The following is a 24,584-nucleotide window of genomic DNA, read 5'->3' on the forward strand; positions in this document are numbered from 1 at the left end:
TTTTGTCTTCAGTGCTTGCTACCTGCAAATCTATCAGGTACTGGTTGTGGTGTTGGTTGGTATATTCATCTCCCCTTATGGAATGCTGCCACTGTTGCTTCCGAGCTTGGTCTGGCAGCTAATAAAAATGGGGTGAAAAGAGAGGACAGTTGTCACTTCTATTTGGAGATAGAAATCTCTTCATGGTAAGAGCATGTGCCTGTGACACAGAATTCAGATGCTTTTGGTATCTCTGATTACTCTGCTATCAGCGCTAACTGCTCTTACATGGAAACTGTTTTTGGTAGTGGTGTTAAGTCCTGTATGTAGCTTAATTGGCTTACCAGCCTATACAGCCAAAATCACATTTTCTCCTTCTCCTGCCTTCTGGCTTCTGTGCCTTCAGAATTAAACTATATTGTAATCAATGCCTGGTGGTGCCCCTTTTCTCTATTGTTTTTTTTTTTTTTTTTTTTTTTTTTCCTCAGAGACTTCTGTTTTCTACAAGGTTATTTCTTGGACTGCAAACCTAGAACATGAAATAAGTCTCTGACCCTTTCTGCTTCCTGACCAGTTTTCTGCATGCCGTCTACCTAAAATGCTTTCCCTTGGATAGGGATTACTTAGGATGCTGCCATTTCTCCTCCGTTTGCCCTTGGTGACATGAATCATGCTGGCCTTTGTGAAGAGATAGTTTTCTGACTGTTGCATCTGTTAACTGATCAATTGCAGCTGACCTGTTCCTCTGGAAAGGACATTCACCCTGTGAGGATATCGTGGATCCACAGTATGGCTTTGCTGGTAGTAACTGTACAGTTTCTCTGAATGCATTGCATTTTCAGTGTGTGGGTTTTCTTTTTTTTTCCTTTTAAAATGAAAGGTAGTTCTGCCTCTGAAACACTGACCCTGATCCTAGCTTTTTCTTTCTCTGTGGTTTGTCTGCCCTTATTAGACAACCCTGTCTGGAGCAGTACATACAGCTGATGTGTGCATAAAGAATTTTTTATCAGCTGGAGTGTAATACCAGGGGGGTGTAAGGTTACGATGTAATGAGAAATGCATTGAATTCTTCCATAGTGAAAGAACTGCATTCTGTTTTCTCTCTACTTTCACCTTTGTTCTTATCTTTAATTCCAGTTTTGATTCTTGCATGCACTGTCCTGGCAACTTCTGTTAACAATTGCTGATCTCTGTTGTACTTTCAAGTTATCTCTGTCCATATGTTAAGTCCCAGTGACAAACATTCATCCTTATTTGAATTTGCTGACAATTTCATTATAAAGAGCTTTAGCAGCAGTATGGCATAAGAACTCACCAGTTTAGCTGTTGTCATCGGTGATCGATTTCACAATAGCCCTATTCTATCAGCTTATCAAACTGGCTGACCCTGGGAGCAGGTATGACCCTTCTGACTCTGTACGAGCTGTGTGTAACCTGAATCACTTCAGTATCCTGTTTCACAGGATAGAACTACAAATTTGGTACAGATTTGGTATGGGGAGCAGTGAGGTCTGTCTTCAGGGTAGGAATGAGCTAATGGGAGACCTGTGGAGAGGAACTCCTGAATCTGGTTATTGTTGAAGTCTTCTTGGTGGGGACCCGTGGCACAACTTGCACCATAACTCATTCCTTGTCCAAGCAAGTGGTGGAGCTGCTGTTACCAAATGAGCAGCAGAAAAGTGGGTGGAATGTATTTATGATTTAAAACTAAAAAGGAGATATCCCATGTTCTTTTGCACAGGGGATAATGAATCTGGAATCTTTTTTAAGTTTCACTACCTGGTAGTATCAAAACTACTCTGCAGTCTAGCAGTGTGTCACGTATCTGTTGATGTTAATGTCGTAACAAGACAGTACTGCATCAAGTCTACCCATCTGATTATTTTGTGCTAAAAAACTGAGCTGTTAGAATATATTCTGATTTAGAATCTTATACGGTTTTAGCATTCCTGGTATCATTAGAGGCACAGCCCACATATGCATTTTAATAGTCTGAAGATTCATTCCTTTGTCATAGGAATAATCACATTGATTTAGTTCTACTTTTATGCTTGTGAAATGACATCTGTGTTATAATGGGATTTTTCCTGGTGTAAACTGTCTTTTTGTCAAAGCTCTGGACTGTTCCTGAAGTACATTCTGAAAGAGAGACAGGAAGGAAAAATAAAATGCCAGTAACAGAAGAATTCCCAGCTTCCCAGTTTGGTACAGGATCTCATGTTACATGGGTTAATGTAATATAATGTAATGAGAGGGAAGGTAGGGCCTCTGAAGATTACCACTCTTGCTAGCTAGTGTCAAGAAAGAATTAAGTTGACCTTATGGTGATTCCAAGCCATAATAGGAAGGAAGGAGACCCTTTTCAGCATCCATTTTTCAGCTATATTAGTTTATATATTACATGGTAAAGGAAAAGGCATGATAGTGTGGTTGTTTTTTTGTTTTTTTGTTTTTTTTTTTCCCCTGCTTAAGGGGGCATTGATGCACTACAAAGATTTTGTCTGTGATAATGCTCCACTAAATTACTTGGGCAACTGAATAAAATTATCAGGAATTACTACGGCTAGGTTGCCTTATCACTTCTCCTTTTGGGAGATGCTCTTTAAACCTTTAATAAGCTTTTTTTTTTTTTTTTATTTTACCTAGAAACATAAGTCATTTTTTCTGCTGTGTTCATGAATACTTTGCTCTTTTGATTGATTGTATTCCAAGGAATTTCTCCTACTTTCTTATTGGATGTCAGGGAAAGGTTAAAAGATAACAAATTATATTTGCTGTGAATCAAATTTTTGAGTACTACGTGCACACTATACTTGTGCTTATTCTTTTACATAAAATGGTTTCGTATTCCAAAAAAATTAATCAGAAAACTATTTCAAGTTTTAATTTTTCTCTGGATGGGACTAAGAGTGTTTCTTTTTATGGCAGTTTCTACCTTTTAGTACTATTATTCACTCTGGATTTAGAATATCGTGTAATGGAAGGACAAATAACGCTTTAAAAGCGGTGAGAAAACTTTCCCATTGTATTGGTAACCCTATTTACATTGAAGCAGAGGACAGAGAATATTCATTATAAATGTATCAGTGAAAATGGTATTGCTTTCCTCTGAAATACTACTACATTTGTTTGCAACTGTTCAAAAGAAGAAGACCCTTAGTAAGGGGCTAGGGTAGAGAAGATTTTTATCTTTTGTGGGCTTTTTCCTTTTTGGAGTTTCTTACTAAGCCCTTGTGTGAATATTGTAGCAACTTACGTGCTTGGAACCTACATGTATAGCGCTATCAGTGCTCTAGAACAGAAGTTCACTGTCTCCAGACTCGTCTCCCCTCTTGTCTTTCACCATTGGCAAACCCTTCTGCAACTGTAACCAAATGTTTAACTCCTTCTGTAATTCTGACTCTATTAATTTGGGTTAGTTTGCACTACTCGCTATCTTTTGTTGGCTAAATATGACATAACCTTCCTGTGATATGTATTATCTTTGACTGTTTTCACCAGATCTTTTTGAGTTAGAGCTGGGTTTGCATGGTGTCATACTGAGAGTAGAAGGCTTTTTGTTAAGGAGGGATAAAAATTATGTTGGGAAAAGCAGAGTCTTGAGATCAACAGAAATACTTGACAAGTTGAAGTGCATTTTCCATTAAACCAGTGGATATCTTTTCAGAAATACAAGCAAGTCCATCTTACATTTGTAAAAATGTTCCGATTCTTTTTTTAGAGAAGACTCTTCAAAGGAATTGTATACTGGCTTTGAAAGTGAGAAAGAGAAACAGTCGTGAATTTTCATCCTGATTTGGAGCAGGCACTTGACCCTTATCTTTTCCCCATCAGATGCATACTTTAAATAGCAGACTGCAGTATTTCTGCTCGCAAATACAATGAGTGGCTGTACAAATTGGAATGTCTATAGAGAGACTGAGACAGAGTATTTAAAATACCTTGGTGAAGAAACAAGATGTAAATCTTCTGTCTCCTGAGTATTAAGCAGGTAGAGGATTTTGAGCTAGTATCTCATATCCTGGAAAAATCATCAGCTATTGTGCTCTGTGGGGTATGGACATCACTGGGTAAATACCTTTTGACTTTTTTTTTCCAATTTCAGTAAGAGTGCTCATGTTCTGTAGTAATTGTAGCTTCACTTTCTCAGTATGTACTTAAAAAAAAAAAAAATGGTGAAGAGAGTACAGAACCAAAAAAACCCCACCACTTCTGGTTAATTCGTATGCTTTGCTCAGAGACATTATTCTAAAACTAGTTTAAAAATATTATAGGCAAATATTTTATAGGCAAATATGGGCAAACCCAATATTTAATTTGTTTTTGACTAGTTGGCACAATTTCTCAGACAACCTTAGTGTTTTGAGACTTCTTCCTGCACTACCTTGTATTTCTAATGTGTATGTCAGTAGAAAATGCTCTCGCTGAACTCCAGCAAAAGCAGTGGTGTGTAGAAGTGTTTATCTTGTTATCACCTGTTAAATTATAAGTATTCGTAAAAGTATAAGATGTTGTTAAGATTTTTCTGTCCCTGGAAAAAACACTTCCAGTTCTTCCATCAGTGTTAATTGTTCTGACATATTTTAATATTGGTGATAGAGTTCTCCATTCCTCCCAAGATTTAGTCTGCTTACATCACTGTTTCTTGTCTTAATCATACTTCTGCACTACTGTACGGAAGTGTTGCTGGCAAATATAACATGTAAATGATGATCAGTTCTGTACTTTGATAGTCACAGAATCACACAGAATTTTTAGGTTGGAAGAGACCTCAAGATCATCGAGTCCAACCTCTGACCTAATGCTAACAGTCCCCACTAAACCATATCCCTAAGTTCTACATCTAAACATCTTTTGAAGACTTCCAGAGATGGTGACTCCACCACTTCCCTGGGCAGCCTGTTCCAATGCCTCACAACCCTTTCAGTGAAGAAGTTCTTCCTAACATCTAACCTAAACCTCCCCTGGCTCAACTTAAGCCCATTCCCCCTCGTCCTGTCACCAGGCACGTGGGAGAACAGGCCAACCCCCACCTCGCTACAGCCTCCCTTGAGGTACCTAAAAAGAGCGATAAGGTCGCCCCTGAGCCTCCTCTTCTCCAGGCTGAACAAGCCCAGCTCCCTCAGCCGCTCCTCGTAGGACTTGTTCTCCAGGCCCCTCACCAGCTTCGTCGCCCTTCTCTGCACCCGCTCAAGCACCTCCATGTCCTTCTTGTAGCGAGGGGCCCAAAACTGAACACAGTACTCGAGGTGCGGCCTCACCAGAGCCGAGTACAGGGGGACGATCACCTCCCTAGCCCTGCTGGTCACACTGTTCCTGATACAAGCCAGGATGCCGTTGGCCTTCTTGGCCACCTGAGCACACTGCTGGCTCATATTCAGCAGACTATCCACCATCACTCCCAGGTCCTTCTCTGCCTGGCAGCTCTCCAACCATTCCTCTCCCAGCCTGTAGCTCTGCTTGGGGTTGTTGTGCCCCAGGTGCAGGACCCGGCACTTGGCCTTGTTGAACTTCATGCAGTTGACCTCAGCCCATCGGTGCAGCCTATCCAGATCCTCCTGCAGAGCTTTCCTACCCTCAAGCAGATCGACACACGCACCTAACTTGGTGTCATCTGCGAACTTACTGAGGGTGCACTCAATGCCCTTGTCCAGATCATCGATGAAGATATTAAAGAGGACCGGCCCCAGCACCGAGCCCTGGGGGACGCCACTAGTGACTGGCCTCCAACTGGACTTGGCTCCATTCACCACGACTCTTTGGGCCCGGCTATCCAGCCAGTTTCTAACCCAACGAAGCGTGCGCCAGTCCAAGCCAAGAGCAGCCAGTTTCTTGAGGAGAATGCTGTGGGAGACGGTGCCAAAAGCCTTGCTGAAGTCAAGGTAGACCACATCCACAGCCTTTCCCTCGTCCACCCAGCGCGTCACTTTGTCATAGAAGGAGATCAGGTTCGTCAAGCAGGATCTGCCTTTCATAAACCCATGCTGACTGGGCCTGATCGCCTGCTTGCCCTGCAAGTGCTGCGTGATGACTCTCAGGAGGATCTGCTCCATGAGCTTCCCTGGCACTGAGGTCAAACTGACAGGCGTGTAGTTTCCCGGGTCTGCCCTCCGGCCCTTCTTGTAGATGGGCGTCACGTTTGCTAGCCGCCAGTCGATTGGGACCTCCCCTGATAGCCAGGACTGCTGATAAATGATGGACAGTGGCTTGGCCAGCTCCTCTGCCAGTTCTCTCAGTACCCTTGGGTGGATCCCATCCGGCCCCATCGACTTGTGCACATCCAAGTGCCGTAGCAGGTCACCAACCAGTTCTTCATGGATAATGAGGGCCACATCCTGCTCCCCATCCCCTTCCACCAGCTCAGGGTACTGAGTATCCAGAGAACAACTGGTATTGCCGCTAAAGACTGAGGCAAAGAAGGCATTGAGCACCTCCGCCTTTTCCTCATCTCTTGTAACTAAGTTTCCCCCCGCATCCAGTAAAGGATGGAGATTCTCCTTAGTCCTCCTTTTTGTGTTGATGTATTTATAGAAACGTTTTTTGTTATCTTTAACAGCAGTAGCCAGATTGAGCTCCAGATGAGCTTTGGCCTTCATCTTTTGTGATCAAATATAAACATGTATGTTCAAGATTTCTGTTATTCTACATTCTATACAAGTAAACATTCATAATTAGTCAGTTTAATTTTTGTTCAACATGTTGATACATTTAATGGGGTTTGTAGTTTGGAAGAAGTGATCTGTTAACGCAGTGACAGAATATTCTATGTGTTGATGGTAATTTCTATGTATCCATGTAAATACATGTAAACACTTTTAAAATTCCTTTTTACAAAAGCTGTTAATGAAAATTTAAAATTTTCAGGACTCCATAGTTCAATCTGTGCATCTGAATTTAGCTTTAAAGAGACTAGGTTCTTAAGTGGAAGCAAGGAAGTAGCGTTTACTGTCTAATTGCAGTGAAAACCCTGAGCTGGGAAGTGCTTGGTTATGTATGTTGAAGTCAACAGAGTTGTGTGCCTTGTTTCCCATGTGCTTAATTAGCTTGCAAAACTGTGGTTGTTCTCTATGAAACTTCTTCTGGATGCACTTATTCACTAGAGAAGTTAATGATTTTTTTTTTTATGACTTGGCCCTTCCTTAAGGGACTGTATCAGAGCATTTGACTGATCGAGGATGATTTTGTACTGTTGATTCGAGGAAGCCATTTAAGTGTAAGTAAGCAGGTAGGATGAAATATTAGTGATTAATTCCCACAGCTCTGTTGGTACAAGACGGGTAAAACTATTCACTGTAAGAATTATTAAGGAGCACTTCATGGTTATTGCCAAAGACACAGTAATAGTTCCAGTCAGACACTAAGCATGCAATTCAGTCAGATCTAGATGCTGCTCCATCAGTATCTGTCTTGTCTTCTTTTCTTGACTTAAATTTCCATACTGTTATTCAGTGAAACCAGTATACTCATGCACTTCTATCAGTACATTGTTAGGAACTCCAGCTAATGGTTTCCTGAGTGAATGGGAATGAGTTTCTAAAGACTGAACTCAGAGAAAGAAAAGTATATCTTTACTGGCAACCCTCTTGACCAGCACTCTGACAGAGGCAAGGGGACTCTGTTTCACTACTGTGTTCTTGCTCCTTTGCTTAGTTGCTTGCAGTGTTCTTTCTTTTTTTGCCTCCTAGATATAGCTGTTAATTCATGTGAAAAAAGTGTGTCTTCTGGAGGTAGTATGTTCTACTCATAGTTCATTGCATCCTATAGATTTTTCCAGGAACCTGCTTCTTTTTACAAAGCCTCTAAGTGGTGGTGATGGGCCTTTTTTCCTGTTGTCGGAAAGAAATGAGACCGCCAGTCGAATTTCAGCAATGATGATGATCATAAAGCAGCATATTATTGAAGTTGCTAGGCATTTTATACTTTTTTTGCATATTAAGATGCTTTATAATATTTCATATTTTATATAAATATTTTATAATCCTGGCAGTTTGGTAACATCTGATAATGATTTTATTATATGACTTTTTTATTATTTTATTCAGCCTAAATAAAGGCTGAAATTTGAAACACAGTAGAGTGTGTTTATTTTTGATAAAAGTAATATTTATGAAGTTAAAAAGCAAGTTAAATTTTATGGTTGCCTTAAAATTTCTAGAAATGACAGAGTAGCCGTTTAATCTTCAGTCTGTTTGTGATGAATTACTTGCTGAAAATTCAGTAACCATATTCAGTAGAATTTGCATAGAAAATTAGCTTAGAAATTTACTGAACTTTGAAAGCAAAAAGAGTAAGTGCTGTTGTTTTAGATTATTAAAAGATTGCAAAACTGTTTAGCTGGCAGTAAGTATTTAGTCTGTAAAGATGTAGGGATAAATATAATCATTTTCTATAAAAGCTCTTCATTCTAATACCTTCATGTAGAATATTTCTTAGTTGTGTTAGAGGAGCACCTCTTTGATACAGCTTTATGATGTCTGAAAAATATCAAGATGAAAATTTCAGTAAAGGGTAAAGCGTGAATGTGAAAAAGATACAAAGCCTCTCTAATAATCTGATGTACTGGTCTGATGGACTGGAAGCCCAGCAAAATAAATAAAACCTATGGCGCTTTTTCCTTTTATTGTAGGAAAAGGAGAAGCAAATACTTAACTACTCCCTTGTACAAACTAAAACTTTACAACTTAGTTGTTCAAAATACATTTTTTTGCTCAAACTTTATATTTGTTTCTGGTTTCAATTTTTGTGTGTATTTAAGCAGTTTGAGTATGCATTGGGATGATGTATTAGTTTTTACTTTTCTGAAATGCAAGCAGCTCCATGTAGGAAAACGTTAGGGACAAACTGGTTCCCTATTCTAGAGGCTGTTTGATATGAATTTTGTTTACTTAAGATGGGGAAACCAAATGAAGTAACAAGAACAAACAGTGCACCATTTGGTTTTCTGTTAAAAGTCTAAGAGGTAGTCTTACTTTTGCAACTCCAGCAAATCCAGGTAATTTTCAGCCTGGTTACAGCAAGGTATTATCCTAAATAATCCAAAGACTGTGGTGCTTCTGTATTTTTCTGTGGAATGCACTTTCAGATTCCTTTGAAAGATGAAATGATTATCCTTGCCATGGGTGAATCTCTTACTTCTCAAGCTTTCTCAGGAACAGGTACTAATCTCTGCTAGGTACAAATCTCTAAAACATAATGTAGTTGATTGTTGAAGCTCTGGGTGGAGAATGGAAGTCTTAGTTGTATTTCACTAGAAGAGGTGCTGATCTTTGGGTTAGAGTATAGATCCAGCTGGGCAAGATGACTGATGGGTTGGATTCTTTTGTGTGCAGCTTCTTACATGGATATAGAAAATGCAAGATAATATAAAGACATGAGAATAGCAAAATTAATCTTGATCTTAATGTGCTTATCTAAAAATGAAGTAGGCTTGTATATATGCTTATTTAAAGTACACAGCATATGCATCATTAAATGCGTATGAATAATACATACATAAAAACCTTATGAGGCTACTTCTACCAAAGGGTTCATTTTCTTTGATATTTGTATGATGAAATTATTGAAATTTGATTTCATAAAGCTTTTACAGAGTTAGTGAAAATGCAGTTCAGTTAAATACTCTCCCTCTCCCTTCTCCAACATCCTCCATTCCATCCCCTCCACGATCCATTTCCCTCCCTTTTCTCTGTTCTTCTCCCTCTCCTTTCTCCATTCGCTGTCAGGAAGGGACGCCTCAGAAGAGTCATTTCAGCTCAACACGTCACCGTCAGAGACTAGTGGAACCAGCGGCTTCAAAAGTGAGTGCTGTCATTGAAGGACCATTTTTAAGAAGTGGAATATTATGTCAGCAGAATATTTGTTACTAAAGAGAAGACCTTATGTGTACTTGGTAGGAGATACAGTTATTACTTGTCTGCAAGTGATATGATCATTCTGTCTCTAAAGGTGAATTTCAGCACTGGTGAGATTCCTATTGGTGTGAAACTCTTGTACTTTAAAACGTTGGGATAAATTTTTAGATGTATCTGCATACTGAAAAGAAGCTGTGTGGACTGTTCTGGTTTGATTATTTTCCATTATGTCTATTTTCTTCAACTTGTCAATTCTTTGTGCCTTAAACAAAAGGCTTACATTGATTAAAACACTGGCAAGGTATGAAAAATAATCAAGTATTCTATTATCAACTTCTGATAGGAACTTTCAGAGAAAAAAAAAGACTTTGGCATCAAAAGCATATATTAACATGTATAATAGCAGTACTGGTTAGGTTCACAAGACTGATCCACCTTTTTAGAGGTGTTTTCTGTTAACAGTATGCAAAAAAGTTTGAGATACTCAGTGAATGTGATGTTATTGCAGAACTTTTAATATCTAGACTAATAAACTGTTTTATAGTGTATATTTCAGAACATCTGTAGCTGTTCAGCTGTACCTGTTTTTTGCTACTTTTTGTTAGATTTAAGCAAAAATTAAGCTGTGTATCCATTAGTACCATCTTCCAAAAATCCCGCTTTCTACTTTGCTTTTGATTTTGATATGTGCAAAAATTGATGGTAATATTTTTGTATAACAATTGATACAGATAGAAGTAGATCAGTGGTGGTAGTCCTGGTCTTGAAAGAATTCTGAGCTGTGGTTTTAAGAAAAAAAAAAAAAGAATTGCATCACACATGAACAGAAACTGTCTTATCTTGCTTTCTAAATTGTGGCTGAAATCACTGTTGTTAGACGGAGTCTTTCTGTTGTTAAGTGTGTTGACTCACTAGGTTTTAGTTGTGTTGACTTCTACTGATGGCAATTGTATTATTTATTCATTTTGGACTGTAGCAACATTTTCAGTACTAAGTACAACATTGTCAGAACCTTCTGAGGGGCTAGGAAAGGGCAGTTCTGGGGTTACAGATGCAAAAGTGATTGAAATATTTATTTCTTTAAATAGCTTACTTAGGAGCAGGTATTATTTTTTTGCTAACTCTATACTGTTTCTTGACAAGACCGTTTCTATGTGCATTAATATACACGGGAATCACTCCAGGTAATTCCCTCTTTGTGAAAAGCCAAAGGAAAAATGCATACTAGAGTGCTATCCTGAGGACATAAGCTGTGCTAGCTTCGTGTCTTTGCTGCTGGGAGGATATCCTGATGCACTGGGACAAGTCCATTGGCAGCTCACTGCTTCTGGATTCCAGCCCAACATCCAAAGGGGAACTCTTAGCACAAAGCATGTCATCCCACACCTCTCCACCTATAAACATTGTCAGCAGCCTGTGAATGACCGTCTGCTTGGAAGACGCTTTAGCAAACAAGAGGAATGTAGCTTGCTTCCAAGCCCTACAAAACAGTTAACTTGCTAACTCTCTGCACCTCTGCAGACATACCTGCTGCAGTGCCCTTGAGGCAGCCTTTTTTTTTTTTTTTTTTTTTTTTTTTTATTGTTTTGCTTGGTCCCACAAGGCATTGATGATTTTTGGGGCTTTGGGTTCCAGGGAAGCTTTCTCCATCAAGACTAGGAGGACAGGACTGAGAGTCAACTGCAAATAATTCCAGAAGTAAGACGCTGTAGAAAGGCAACAAGACTGTCAACTTTCCCAGTGTGTTTTTTTTTTTTTGTTGTTTGTTTGTTTGTTTGTTTTGTTTTTTTTTAATCACACAACTCAGTCTCAGTTTATTGCCTCAGGAAGAGCTGCCAGTTGCTCTTGGTAGTTAGGGCTAGGTGTGCAGAAGCCAGCAGTCTGCTGGTCTTGTTGCTCTCTTAAAGCCAGGGGAACCTTGCCTGATGCTTTTAGGTTGAAGAGAGGAAGTGAATTGCCATCAACAAAGCTGGCATGTCTTTAAGCATGTTGGTTTGGCTCTTCCTATTTTTTTAAAAAAAGCAAACAAACCCATTACTTTGAAATGGCCTGTTGTCTCTTGGCTCTGTAAAGATTGGTGGGATCCCTTTTATTCCTTTTGCCTTCCTGTGCAGCAGCTGTTTGCCCAGGTGGCAGGATGTTATGGAAGCCCAGGCTGCACAGCTTGCAGAAACTGTTGCCTGTGTCAGGGCTACTCCTGGGGGTGGTGTAAAACAATCAAAGATTTGCAAAGGAATACTGTTTTTATGCCTAGGAAAGTCCGCTGGTGGGCTTGTAAGGATGTTTTGGTTTGCATGTCTGATCCCTGGGTTTCTTGCATTTGGCTCCTAACCTCTTGGGCATAGGAAAAGAAATGTATTTGGGAGACTTGCGAACAAGGCAGTGTTGCTCATGGAAGCAGCAGCTGCTTGTGTTTGTGGGACAGATTGTTTTATATCTAGTGCTTTTAATGATGAAAAATAGCTGCTAGTATATAATTGGTGACAAGGGTGCCTTTCAATGTTTGAGGGCTCTTGACAAATGCACAGACCTTACTGTTCTGCTCAGGCCACGTTGTATGTGTGTAGAGGACGTATGAGCTGGGTTTAATGCTGGTGTTGGTGTCGGCCTGGTTAAAGGAGACCTGAGAAGCCCAGCCACATCTTATCTTCTCTGTGCGTAGTGACTAATCAATCCATTGCAGAGGTAGTATGTCGCTCAGCAATTTGGAGGATATTGGTGTACAACTTGACCATAAGATCCTCCACCTGTGTTCAGCTGATTACGGGTGATTGACATAGGTCTCAGCCTGCATCCTGCAGATCATATACTAGACCTGTATGAGGTGTGTGTGTGCGTTAGTGACTGGGGAGACCCAAAGTAGCAAGGGATGTGTGTTGACTGCTGATGAGTGACTGCTGACCAGTGTTCCTGAAGGGAGAGGATCTTGGCCTGTCCTGATAAAAGATAGTAATAAAGTGCTGTGAACTGGGCTAGCATAGCCAGCTGCAGTATTCAAGTGTTATGTCAGCCAGTCACTTTCTGTGAAGTGTTAGAATGCCAATAACCCTCTGGTTAATTAAACTGAAGAAGCCCTTGGGAGGTGTATCCTGTTTCATTCCTCAGTCTACACTTTGTATCAGGGGAAGCCTTGGGCAAGGACCCTGACAGCACCCTGGTAGTACTGCAGGCGTGGATCACATGCATATGTGATATCTACTGTTGCACAGTGGATCTTGTCAACCAACAGGTCTGTCATAAGCTTGTGTCTAGCATTGTGCTTCTTCATGGATTTGGTGCAAGCTGGGAAAAGCTGGGCTTCAGACAGTAACAAGCTGCTTCTCCATAGGTTTCTCATGTCTTCAGTCTGCTTTGCCAGAAATTTTCTGCCAGGCTGGGAATAGTTGATGCTTATGCCTGCATCTGTGAGGGGAAATAATAAAAAGGTATTGAGAGAGACTATTCTGGGTTTTCCCTAGGTATTGGAGCAGCACTTGCTCCGATCAATATCAGAGTTGATTTACCTCGCATTATGCTTTGGGATGAGTGACCATTTGGCAACAGAACAAGAAGCCACAAACAGTAGCAGAAACATTTATTTTCCTTCATAACTTGTGCTAAACAGCAGCTGAAGGTATGAATATGACCTTTATATATTTGTTGCTGTAATCACAAATTATGCAGAAAGTACTTAAAATCAAAGTGCTTAGCCTGTAAGTTCCTATGAACACTCTGCTTCCCTCAGTTTGTCACTTTACAGGTGCATCTGAAAAGCTGCATCCAGATTTGAGCCCCCCATACAAGAGAGATACTGGAGTTCTCAATGTACACGAAGAGGCTGAGGAGCTGACTTTGTTTAGGATTGAGAAAGCTGAGATGGATTTAATTGCTGTCTTTCACTGTCTAATAAATGGTTATAGAGAAGATTTTATAACTCATGGAGGTGCATTGTGAAAAGATGAGAGGGGAAACATGGGTTGCCAGAAGGGGAAAATCTAAATAGGCAGAAGAATTTTTTCTCAGTTAAGGTGTTTAAGCACTGCAAGAAGTTGGACAAAGAGGGGCTGCAGAAACTTCATTCTTGGACATATTCAAAACTTGACTGGAAAAGGCCCTGAGCAACATGATCTCACGGTGAAGTTACCTCTGCTTTGCATGGAGAGCTGGACCAGATGACCTCCCAGGGTCCTTTCCAGCCTGAGTTACTCCCGGATGGATGGGTGAGGTACTAGCTGTGTGCTGGTGTCTGCCTGATCAGAAGTAGCCTTTTTGTTGTCATAGCATCTTCTAGCTGACAGGCAGCGTGGATGCTAAAAAATGGTGGCTGCTAACTAGTCCACTTAAACACACAGAGCGGAGTTTGTTTTTGGCATACACAGAAGATAGTACAGGTGTCGTTTGTACCCATCTTTTACTGGTTATATTTCATAATTTGGTGGTGCCTTGAAACAGAAGCTTAAAAGGTTACAGGGTAGTTTGTTTGTTGGAACTTTTTTTGTGAGTCACAAACTGAGCACAGGTAGTCAATGTTAAAGTGCTACAGGAATTATGTAAATAATTAAAGGCAAAAGGAAGCACTCATCTATAAAGCTGGGAAAGGTAATGGTCAAAAATCAATTTGATATGGGAGCATGGAGGTTGAGAAAGAGGCATAGGGAAAACATTCAGACTATTCCCAAACACCTAAGGTGTTTCAGTAAAAAGAATAAAGCTGGTGAGAATGTTAAGAATAAAGCTGTATTCCAGAGAGGCTGGCACTATAATTTGGGCACATCTGTAACAATTACGAAGTTTGCTTTGAATGTTGTTAGCTTGCAAAAAAAAAAAAAAGACAATGCTGACAGAAGAATCAATTGAATGAAAAACACCAAGCTGATTTTAAAGAGAGGACAATTCAGCAGAGATTAAGTTTATTTATGTTTTAAGTCATTCTGATGTGAGTACTTTAGCAGTTAGAGTACAGTAAACTTTATTGAACTTAGACTGAAGAATTTCTGCAGCATATACAAATAAAGGTTTTAAAAAACATGTTTTCTTGCCTATGAGTCTACTTTAGGAGTAAGGTATTGTTGTAACTTGTGCATCACATGATCTCATTTAAAAAAAGAAATTATACATTATAGGCTGGGGACTGCAAAGAAATACTGTTCCTTAACACTCCTTTCTGGCAACAGCCGATAGTAGTTTGATTTGATTTGAAGGCCAATTGATTGCTAGAAGGTTATGTTTACCGAAGGTCATGGAGAGTCTAGCAGTCATATAAATAGAAGCAGAAGATAGTTTGCAGCCAGATAGCACACATGGGTGTTCTCTTTGGCAAGTCAGGGTTGACTTCCTTAAAGAACTGGTTTTCTGAACAAATAAGTCTGTCACTAGTGTATTATTCATTGTATTAGATCAGTTTTATAAACTTCTCCCAAATGGAAACAAAATAAATGTATAATACTCCCCTTTCTCCTTACTAAAACCCTTGTTTTGTAGAAGGTAGTACCAAGTTATAATTAGAAGTTTGCAGCTGTTACTTTGAATGTGTGGCATCCATCCGTGTGCTTGCATGCCTCCTGATTGATTAAAAATAGAAATAGCTTGGATAGAAATAGTATTAGAAATTCTTTGACTTATGTAAATGCCCGTATGTATACAAAAAGGCAACTGAAGAACTTCTAAAGCTTCAGATGTAGTTAAATTGGTGGGCATACATCCTTATTTAAGTGTAGTGTGGGAAGCCTGCAAAGTGTGGACATAAGTAAAAGGGTTGGAGTAGAACAGAATTGTAGAACTGAAGAAAAAAGAAACACAAAACTCACTGTCACCAGTCTCTGTCACCAAAAAGCCCCTTTTCTCCCCCCAAAGATGATTTTATTCTACATGCACTTATATTCAATAATGAAAATTATTATCCGGAATACGCTGGTGCTTTTCTTAAATGTTTTGGTCTTGATAGCATGAATGCAGACTCATGCTGGTGCTGGACTTAGACTGTCAGATGTCTCATATAAATCAATGTAGGAAGTAGGAAGAATTTTTTATACCATTCCCTGTGGCAGATTGAGGTTGTGTTGCCTCCTGCTGGCTTAAAAACAGCGTAGAGAAGAAGCTGTATCAGTCTACTCTTCAATTTTTAATTTCATGTCAAAGAGATGCATAATTGAAGTGGACACCAAGGAAGTCTTTGAGATGGACAGTTTTACCACTCACATATGAAACCCCTGTGCCTTTGGGGAGTTCTTTCCATTAATTATTAGATATTTCACAACAGAACCTTGCAAACAAGCATACTAAATAGAGATATAAATTCAAACAACCTTCACTTACCCTGTTAGACCTTATTAACAGTGTGAACAGGAGGATCAGTCAAAGGTAAAAGGAAATTTGAAAAATGTAATGCTTGCACAAAGTTAATACTGTTGCTGATGTGATTTACTGCAGTTTGACTTGGAACAATCTGTCTGCCATATTGGACGAGGAGTGGGATGAAATTGGCTATAAAATGGCAATAAACCAAAAGATTATCTGCATCCTAATCTCAGTTTTGCTAGAATGCTAGTGGTCCAAAAAAAAAAAAAACCTTATAAAATATACCTTACTCTATTGGTAGCAGATACAGAGAGACCAAATAATGATATAAATAGTGGAAGAGGATTTATCAATATTTAAGTTTTGCTTTCTGTATTTAAGAAGGATTGTCTTTCTACCATTGTTTTTAGCTGAAAACCTTGCCTAGGCTGTGATCTACTTTATGTCAAGAGTTCACAAATTCTTACAATGTTCCAACACCGATCTAGGAACTTGCATTGTCAGTATTAGGAAGCTGGTGTTCAGTAGACATGAGCTTCCTGCATGCATCAGAGTTGTTAGAGCAGTGATTGATGCAGAAGATATATCTGTTGTTGCAGGCATCTTGAGACTTTCAGATAAAAATAGCAGACGGCTAATGCTGATGTTATGATTCCTTTCTGATTAGGAATACTTTAAAAACAAACAAACAAACAAAAAAAACCCCACAAACATATCTCCAAAGAAAAATTACCTTCTCTATCTTGTCTTCACTACTGTGGGTACTCAAAATTGAGATTGCAGCTAATTAAAGGAGCTGGATAACATCAGCAGGGACAGCAGTGTAGCATGAATAAGAATCGTGGAATTTCTCCCATATTGTATTTGGAGAGGTTGAAATCAATTCTTCTTTTCTTGGAGCAGTGAGTGGTAATTGAAGATGCCTGGAACAGCTGGTGATGAGGATGTAGCCTCTTGCCCACTATGCAGGAAGAGTAGTTCAAGGGCTAGTTCCATTTTACCAGTGATCTGGATGCAGGAGTGGAATGCACCCTCAGCAAGTTTGCCAGTGCAGTTTGATGAAGTCAAATGCTGGGTGGGTTCTGTACCTGGGACGGAGCAGTGCAGGACATGGGCAAGTTTTGGGGACGAGTGGCTGGGGAGCAGCTCAGCAGAAAGGGCTGCGGGGGTGCTGGCTGACGGCAGGCTCAGCGTGAGCCAGCAGTGTGCCCTGGCAGCCAGGAGGGCAAGCCACATCTTGGGGTGCACTGAGCACTGCACAGCTGCTCAGACGTGGTGATTCTCCCGCTATGTTTAGTGTTGGTGCAGCCTCACCGATGACTGGACACAAGGGAACAGCACAAAGCTGTGACGGGGGCGGGGGGAGTCAGCCTGGACATGAGGAAAAGTTCCTTTACTGTGGGGGTGGTCAAACGCTGGGGCAGGCTTCCTGGAGAGGTGGCTGCTGCCCTGTGCCTGTCAGTGCCCAGAAGCATCTGGATAATGCCCTCAGACACGTGCTGTAACTTGTGGGTAGCCCTGAAGGGGTCAGGCAGTTGGACTTGGTGCTCTCTGAAGGTCCCCTCCGAATAAACTGTTCTGTTCTAGTGACAATAGCTTTTTTGCAATCAAGCAGTAAGTGCAGCAAACAAGCAGAATATGAGGTAGAAAACAGGTGTGTCATGAGAAGGTCCATGAAGAGTTATTTATGAGTTTAAAATAGAGGAAAAGAGAAAAGCTCATGAGAATATTGCTCCCTAAGTTATATAGGAGGTGCACTCTTCTGGGAGTGGCGGAAATTAGTGTGGCTCTTTCAGTGCACTTAGGGCTATGTTGGAGACAACTAATTTTCAGCTTGTTGATAGGAGCATGAGGCTATAGTTAAGTGAAAAAAAAAAATGTACGTTTTGACCAACTGTTTTAACAAATGGTTACACAAATGGTTTTCACAAACAGAGTTAATATTTACCTTGCTGTTCTCCAGCCAGTCTCAATTTTGCCAGTGTGACCTTTGCCCTAGAACTTAAGCCTATCTTCCACATCAGTGGAGTGTATTACTTACCAGAAAGCCATGGGGTCAGCTGAACTGAAAAACTTGAATTTATAAATACCTATTAAATGTCAGTGTTAAGCAAAATCTCTGATTTTGAGACCTTTAATTGCATAAGGAATGGGATACCTGAAACAACAAGCAGCACAAATATAAATTTGCCTTTTTCTGTAAGGTATTTTTGTTGCCTGATGAAGGCTTAAAATATATGTATTTTGCCTCTGCTGTAGCTCATATATTTCTCGTGAAAAAGTGAGCAGTTTGTGAGCTTTGTTCCTGGCCTGACGAGAATCTTCCCTTTTACCCTTACGTGTAAAGAGCAGCTGCAGACCTCAGTTCTGAGGCTCCTAGAGAAGTACTTTCCCCTTTCAGTATATGGAGTCTGTTCAAGGTGATGATTGTGAGTGTGTCAAAATAGAGCAAGGCTAGTGTTTTGCTAGTAGTGACCAGTCTTGGGAAAAAAGAATAAACATGATTTTTTTTTTTAAATTTAATTATTTTAGCCCATTCCATCCTCTGTGAAATGTCTAACAAAAACTGTTGCAGTAACTGTTGCAACCAAAGCTTAAATGTAGGCGAGTCTTTCATGCTGCAGACAGGCTTAATCAGTTTATCTTTTAGTTACTGATTTTGACAGCTGTTTAACAGCAGCTGCTGAACATGCTCACTGTATAATTGGAGCCGTAACAGAATTGTCAGTTATCACGATCAGATGCTGGTAAGAGGAAGGGAACTAGATTCCTTTAAGCATAATGGTCTCTAGCAGCTCTATTGTCGAGAATCCCAGAATGGTTGGAAGGGCCCTGTGGAGGCCCTCTGGTCCCACCCCTGCTCAGCAGGGGCACCCAGCAACATGGCCCAAGACCACGTCCAGGTGGCTTTCGAAGATCTCCAAAGCTGGAGGCTGCACGGCCTCTCTGGGCAACCAGTGCCAGCGCTCCGTCACCTGCACAGCATGGAAGTGCTGCCTGGTGTTTGGTTGGGACCTCCTGTGTTCCAGCTGGTGCCTGGTGCAGTCTGTCCTGGCGCTGGGCACCACTGGAAAGAGCCTCAGTCCTCTTTGCACCCTCCCTTCTGGTGTTCATACATGTTGACAAGATCCCCTTCAGCCTCCCCTGCCCCAGGCTGAACAGTCACGGCTCTCAGCCATTCCCCATAGGAGGGATGTTCCAGTCCCTTGGACACTTTTGTAGCCCTCTGCTGGACTCTTTCCAGTACGTCCAGGTCTGTCTTGTACTGGAAGCCCAGAACCAGACACAGCGCTCCAGGTGCTGCGGTGTCACTGAGCAGTGGGGCAGGATCACCTCTCCTGACCCGCTGGTGATGCTTTGCCTAACGCAGCCCATGACGCTATGAACCTTCCTGCTGCAAGGGCACCTTGCTGGCTCACGTTCAGCTTAGCGCCCACCAGGACCCCCAGGTCCCTTCCTGCAGAGCAGCTTCCCAGCTGGGTGGCCCCCAGCCTGGGGTTGTTCCTCTCTAGGTGCAGGACTCTGTACTTCTTGTTGATTTTCATGAGATTCTTGTCCTCTGTAAATACTGAGGGTGCCCTCTACCCTCATCATCCAGATTGTTAATGAAGATGTTAAACAGGACTGAACCCAGTATTGACCCTAGGGTATTCCACTCATTACTCACCTCCAGTTAGACTTCAGCACCTCTGAGCACTGCTCCAGGTCCAGATGTTCAGCCAGTTTGTGATCCACATCACTGTTGAACTGAGGAGAAAAGTGCTGAAGCTAGCCACTGCATGCTGTTGTTGCTTTATTCTTTTGCTTTTTAATGGCAGATAAAATCCTGGGTAGGTATGTCCATTAAAAAGCCTCTGCTTTTCATGCCTAATTAAAAGAATCTTGAGAAACTCTTGGCTTTATTCAGTGCAGATTTAGGGTTTTCTAGCTGTGGTAAACTGTATCATTGTTTATATTTATTCATCTGAACAGTTCTGCCAGCAGCTGGTGTTTGATGGCTTGTGTAATTTATTTATTTTTTTAAATTCATTCTCTTTTCCCCTTCATCAGTGATAGCACTCTTCAGTTACAAAGATGGGAGTATTTGTGTAAGCTTGGTAGCTGGAATCTAGCTAACTCTGGTGTTCCAAACACTTTGCAGTCAATGCATTTTCTCCACTAGTCATGAGGTGATATGGTACTTTGCCAACGGGTGACATAGGCTGTACAACAGCAGGTCAGCAGGGAGCATGGATTTTCTGACGCTGTGTTAGATTGGATGATTTTGTGTACTTTGAAGTGGAAAATTCTCTCAGAAATTTCACACTTTTTAGGTAAAGAAACATAGTTGCTTATTGATTTTTTAAAAGATTGGGATAATAAAGTTCAGAATGCAACACGGCAACAAATAAAACCAAAAGCAGTATTTTTCTGTTATATTTTACTAGGAAGTATTTGCAAGAAGTAAAGACTGGATGATTTTAAAATGAAAACAAAGTTTTACTGCATTAATTTTGGCAGCTGTCAAGTGGCTCTCTCTGAAGGGGATTTGTGCTTCTCATTAAGTATGTGTGTTTGTGGTTTTTTTAGCCTGTTACTAATAACAGTATCTGCTCTGAAAATAAGCCATGTTGCATTATTGTTGTAAAGAAGTGGAACTTGTGTGTTTTGCCACTGCTGCTTTTGGATAAAAACTTGAAGTACAGTGGAGATACTCATACTATGCTTAATAGCATTAGTTCTTAACTGCATTACTGTTTCTCATTTGGCTAGTAAGTTACTGGTACGGTCTTTTTCCTTTTTTAATTGATGCAGTATGCCCCTGAAGCATTGAACACTTATGGATTCGGTTGACATAACCAAATTGGCATTAGATATGCCAATATACACGTTTTTAAAAAATTGTCTTCTTTCCCCTCATGGTCTGTGTTTATGAGTTTTATTCCCATAAAGGGATGTTTTTTTTTTTTTGTGGTCACTTACCCTGTCAACATTTGTACCACTTCTTTCATCTGGTCAAATTTATTTTATTCTGCTTTCCAAAAACATCTTCCAGTGTCTGCCTGCTGTACTATCTTTTCAGAGAGTATCTTTGACTATTAGTCATCAGTTTATTCTTGCTACTGTCTCTGAGGAAACCATCGTAATACTGTCTACTTACAAACAATGCTAGTTTTAAAGCCTTTGCATTCAGATGTGGGAGCTGTTCACTGATCTATGTTTATTTTATTGAAAAAAATCAGTGGCTGTCATTTGTATGGTATCTCTTACCCAATGTAGGTCTTGCTAAGCTCTTTCAGTTGCTAAATGCTATTGCAGATCTCATCGTTGGAAGGACTTCGGAAAATATGTAGTGTTCTTCTTAGGAAGATGCTTATTGTTAATGCATGGAATCATTCTGAAACTTTCCATTTTTTTCCATATGATACAGGATTTCCTATGTTAACTGTTCATAGAAGAGTAGTAGGTAAAATGAAATGTGTCTAACTGCTGTTAACTTAGTTCAGTCAGTTATAAACCTTAACATTGCCATAGTATCTGGTTCATCTATAGGAAAATACACATAGGTTATTTACATTGCTTCCATATTGTACATAAAGCAATTGATTTCTTTTTATTATGTGTTTTATATATGTAGCCTGTTAGGCGTTCTTTTTAATCTGGATAATTTGCATTTAAATTAACAATGCCTAGATTTAAGTAGGCGTCAGGGTATTCCTTTTACATCACATTTAAGTACCAATGGAGCTGATGCACAGATATGTTTCTGCTTTGAAAGAGGCAGTCAGCAGTGCCTGTAACAAAAGCACAAAGTTAACTGAGGGGATTAAAATGAGTTGTGTAGAATGCAGAATATCGAAGTAGGCAAAATGTGGCCTTTTCTGGTTAAATCTGAATTTAAGGGGCTTCTTAATCTTGCAGTTTACATGTATCTCCTATTAAAGTATACAGTATTTCTGGCTGATTTGTGACTCCAAGTTCATAATTTGCACTTTTTTTTCTTTTTAATGTTTGATATGAGAGGGGAGAAAGTTAACATGCAGAACATGTAAGCTAAAAATGCACCTGAAATATTTAACAGCAGCCTTGTGTTCTTTGCCAATAAATATTCGGTAGGTGATGAGGGAGAATTGTGAACAGAGTGTTTCCAGAGTCATAGTAACTACCTTCCAGAATGTGCAAATGCAGAAGCAGCAATTTTTGTTCATGAAAATGCTTGTGAAGAGATGGCTTTTGAATTAATTGCTGTGGTTACATACTAAGAAAAAAAAAAAAAAGACACCTGTTAAACATTTGGCTGTGTCTGGATGGATAGAAAAAAATGTGAGAAACTCAGCTGGCAGGCAGAATGTCAGAGTTTAGTTTAAGGCATTAGTATTTCCCGTATCTTTGGCAGCTAGCGCAGAAGGGGAAATAAGTGATATTAACTGGACTTACGTTTCCAGTGAAGAAGGTATTGGTACAAATTGCTTTTCATAAGAAAAGTAAATACTGAGTTGTATCTTGGACATGTTAAGTCAGACTAAAACTGCAAAGAAAGAGGTGTCCCAAACATGAACTCGCTTGGTTATCTCTAAGGCAGAGCAATTTTACATTTACACCTATTATGGAAGAAGTCAGGTCTCAGTGAGGTTATCTTAATGTTCAGAGAAAGAACTGAGAACTGGTCCAGAGAACTGGTTAGTTGTCTTGAGCTGGAAATTTAAAGTCAGAAGAAACTCTTAAAATTCAACGTTAGTGTTAATGGAAAACTTTTGGAGGCAGAGGCTTTACAATTCTTGGAACCAGGAAACACTGTAAGTTAGCATAAGAGCAAAAGGACACCTTTGACAGGGAAACAAAATTACAGCAGGAGAGAGGCATTTGATGTGTGACACTAACTGGGCGTTTGAGGTGATTGATCTTTTTCCGCACAGTATCCATTGGTAATGTGTTACGTGAATCTGAAGAACAGAGTGTTGGTAAAGCTGGAAGCAATCAACTAAAAAGCATAACCTCCCCTTGCCTTGCTTAGAAGATATTTAGACTGGATTAATACAATGACTTGATATATTAATCTTATAAATGAGTCAAGATGAGCTTGTAAAAGGCACGGTGCAAGCCCTTTCCCTGACATATCAAAACACTCCTATACTTAAAATTCTCACCCTGCCTTTTTTCCCCTTATTCTCACATACCAATGAAAGATCTGCAGCCATCTCCCAACTTGTCTTCAGCAAAAAGATAATAATTGCTTACTTAAGAAAAGTCTTTACATTCTTCCCTCACAACATCCCTCTTGTCAGTAGTTTTGATAAGAAGGTGAATTGTATGCCATGGCTGTTTTTTTTTTTTTTTTTTTTATTCCTTTCTACTATTATAAATGCCGTGTTAATGTTAGTGTTAACCTGTTATTAATTCAGTGTATTAAATAATACACATTACCAGAAAGCCTTCAGATGGTTATGACCAATGATGGATGAGTAGACTAACAGGGTAAAAAAAACCTCCATTATTTTCCATATTTGATTTTTCCTTCTGAAGAATGCACTACTAAATTTTTTCCTGAAAAAAAAAAAAGTTTCTTTTTTCAGCCTACTTCACTGACAGCTGAAAACTCTCTTATCTAAGACTTGCGAATATTTGAGAACCTTGCAGTTGTTGTTTGAAGATGAAGCAAACTGGATTGTACCTGTATTGACAACACTAGCTACATCTTTATGAAGCAGCTTATGAATGTGTCAGTTCTTCATTGATTTTCTTAAAAATGAACCCAGCAATAAGTTAATGGCATCTTTACTTCTTCCCATGTAAGGGAGGATGTATTCAATATTTGAGTTTTCTGTAATTTGTTGTCAATATTTACAAGAAACTAGACGAAGTTAGGGTTGTTGTTTTTTTTTAAGACAACTATCATGTCTTTAAAAAAAAACCTTTTTATTTAATTCTGTTATTTGAACAGTTTGTCTAGTTAGTGGGCTGAAGACTTTGACCCAGAAAAAAAGCGTAATGTCCTTTATTCAGTCTATGGTCTTTTAATAAGGCTGATTATCTGCACTCTAGTACCTTGACTGAACTTGACTAGACGGAAATGTCTAATAGATGTGTAGAACCAGAGTAAGAATCGTAATTACTGAAATGATCAAAAAGCATCTGTTGGTTGTGAAACTATGTTATTGATGGTAGAATGCACAGTGTGGAATTTGAACTGGCTAATGATAGCTGCAATTAAATTTGGTACAGGAGTCTTACTGCATCATCGCAGCAATTTGGCACAGACTTGCACAGATCTCTTAAACCTGAGACAAGGCTTATTATGTTTTCAGACCATGTTTTTTGACATAAAGGGCCTCAAGGGCAAGAGTGTGTGGTCCATTAAGTCTGCTTTGTGTGACTGGTGTGGAATGAAACAGCCCTAAAAACAGCAAAACTGGAACTTCCCAGGGGAGGATTCTATGCAGGGCAAGGGCAGAAGAGCATGGTGTCATCCTCTGGGACAGAAATGGTCCCTGAGAACCA

The 24,584-nt window shown here is 39.9% G+C and overlaps 1 protein-coding gene across 2 annotated transcripts in view; it reads left to right on the forward strand.

Moving 5' to 3' along the window:
* The window catches only part of MAST4 (microtubule associated serine/threonine kinase family member 4), a 214,589-nt gene that overhangs the window by 14,940 nt on the left and 175,065 nt on the right, over nt 1-24,584 (forward strand). Inside the window, exon 1 of one of the 2 annotated variants that reach the window (XM_084305339.1) lies at nt 9,763-9,776. The exons of the other annotated variant lie outside the window; for it this stretch is intronic. The gene's annotated coding sequence lies outside the window, so the exon portion shown is untranslated. Of the gene's footprint in view, nt 1-9,762; nt 9,777-24,584 lie in introns of those variants that run through there. 2 annotated transcript variants of the gene reach the window in all.

Source organism: Netta rufina (assembly GCF_964035555.1).
Source record: "Netta rufina genome assembly, chromosome: Z".
NCBI classification, from domain to species: Eukaryota; Metazoa; Chordata; class Aves; order Anseriformes; family Anatidae; genus Netta; species Netta rufina.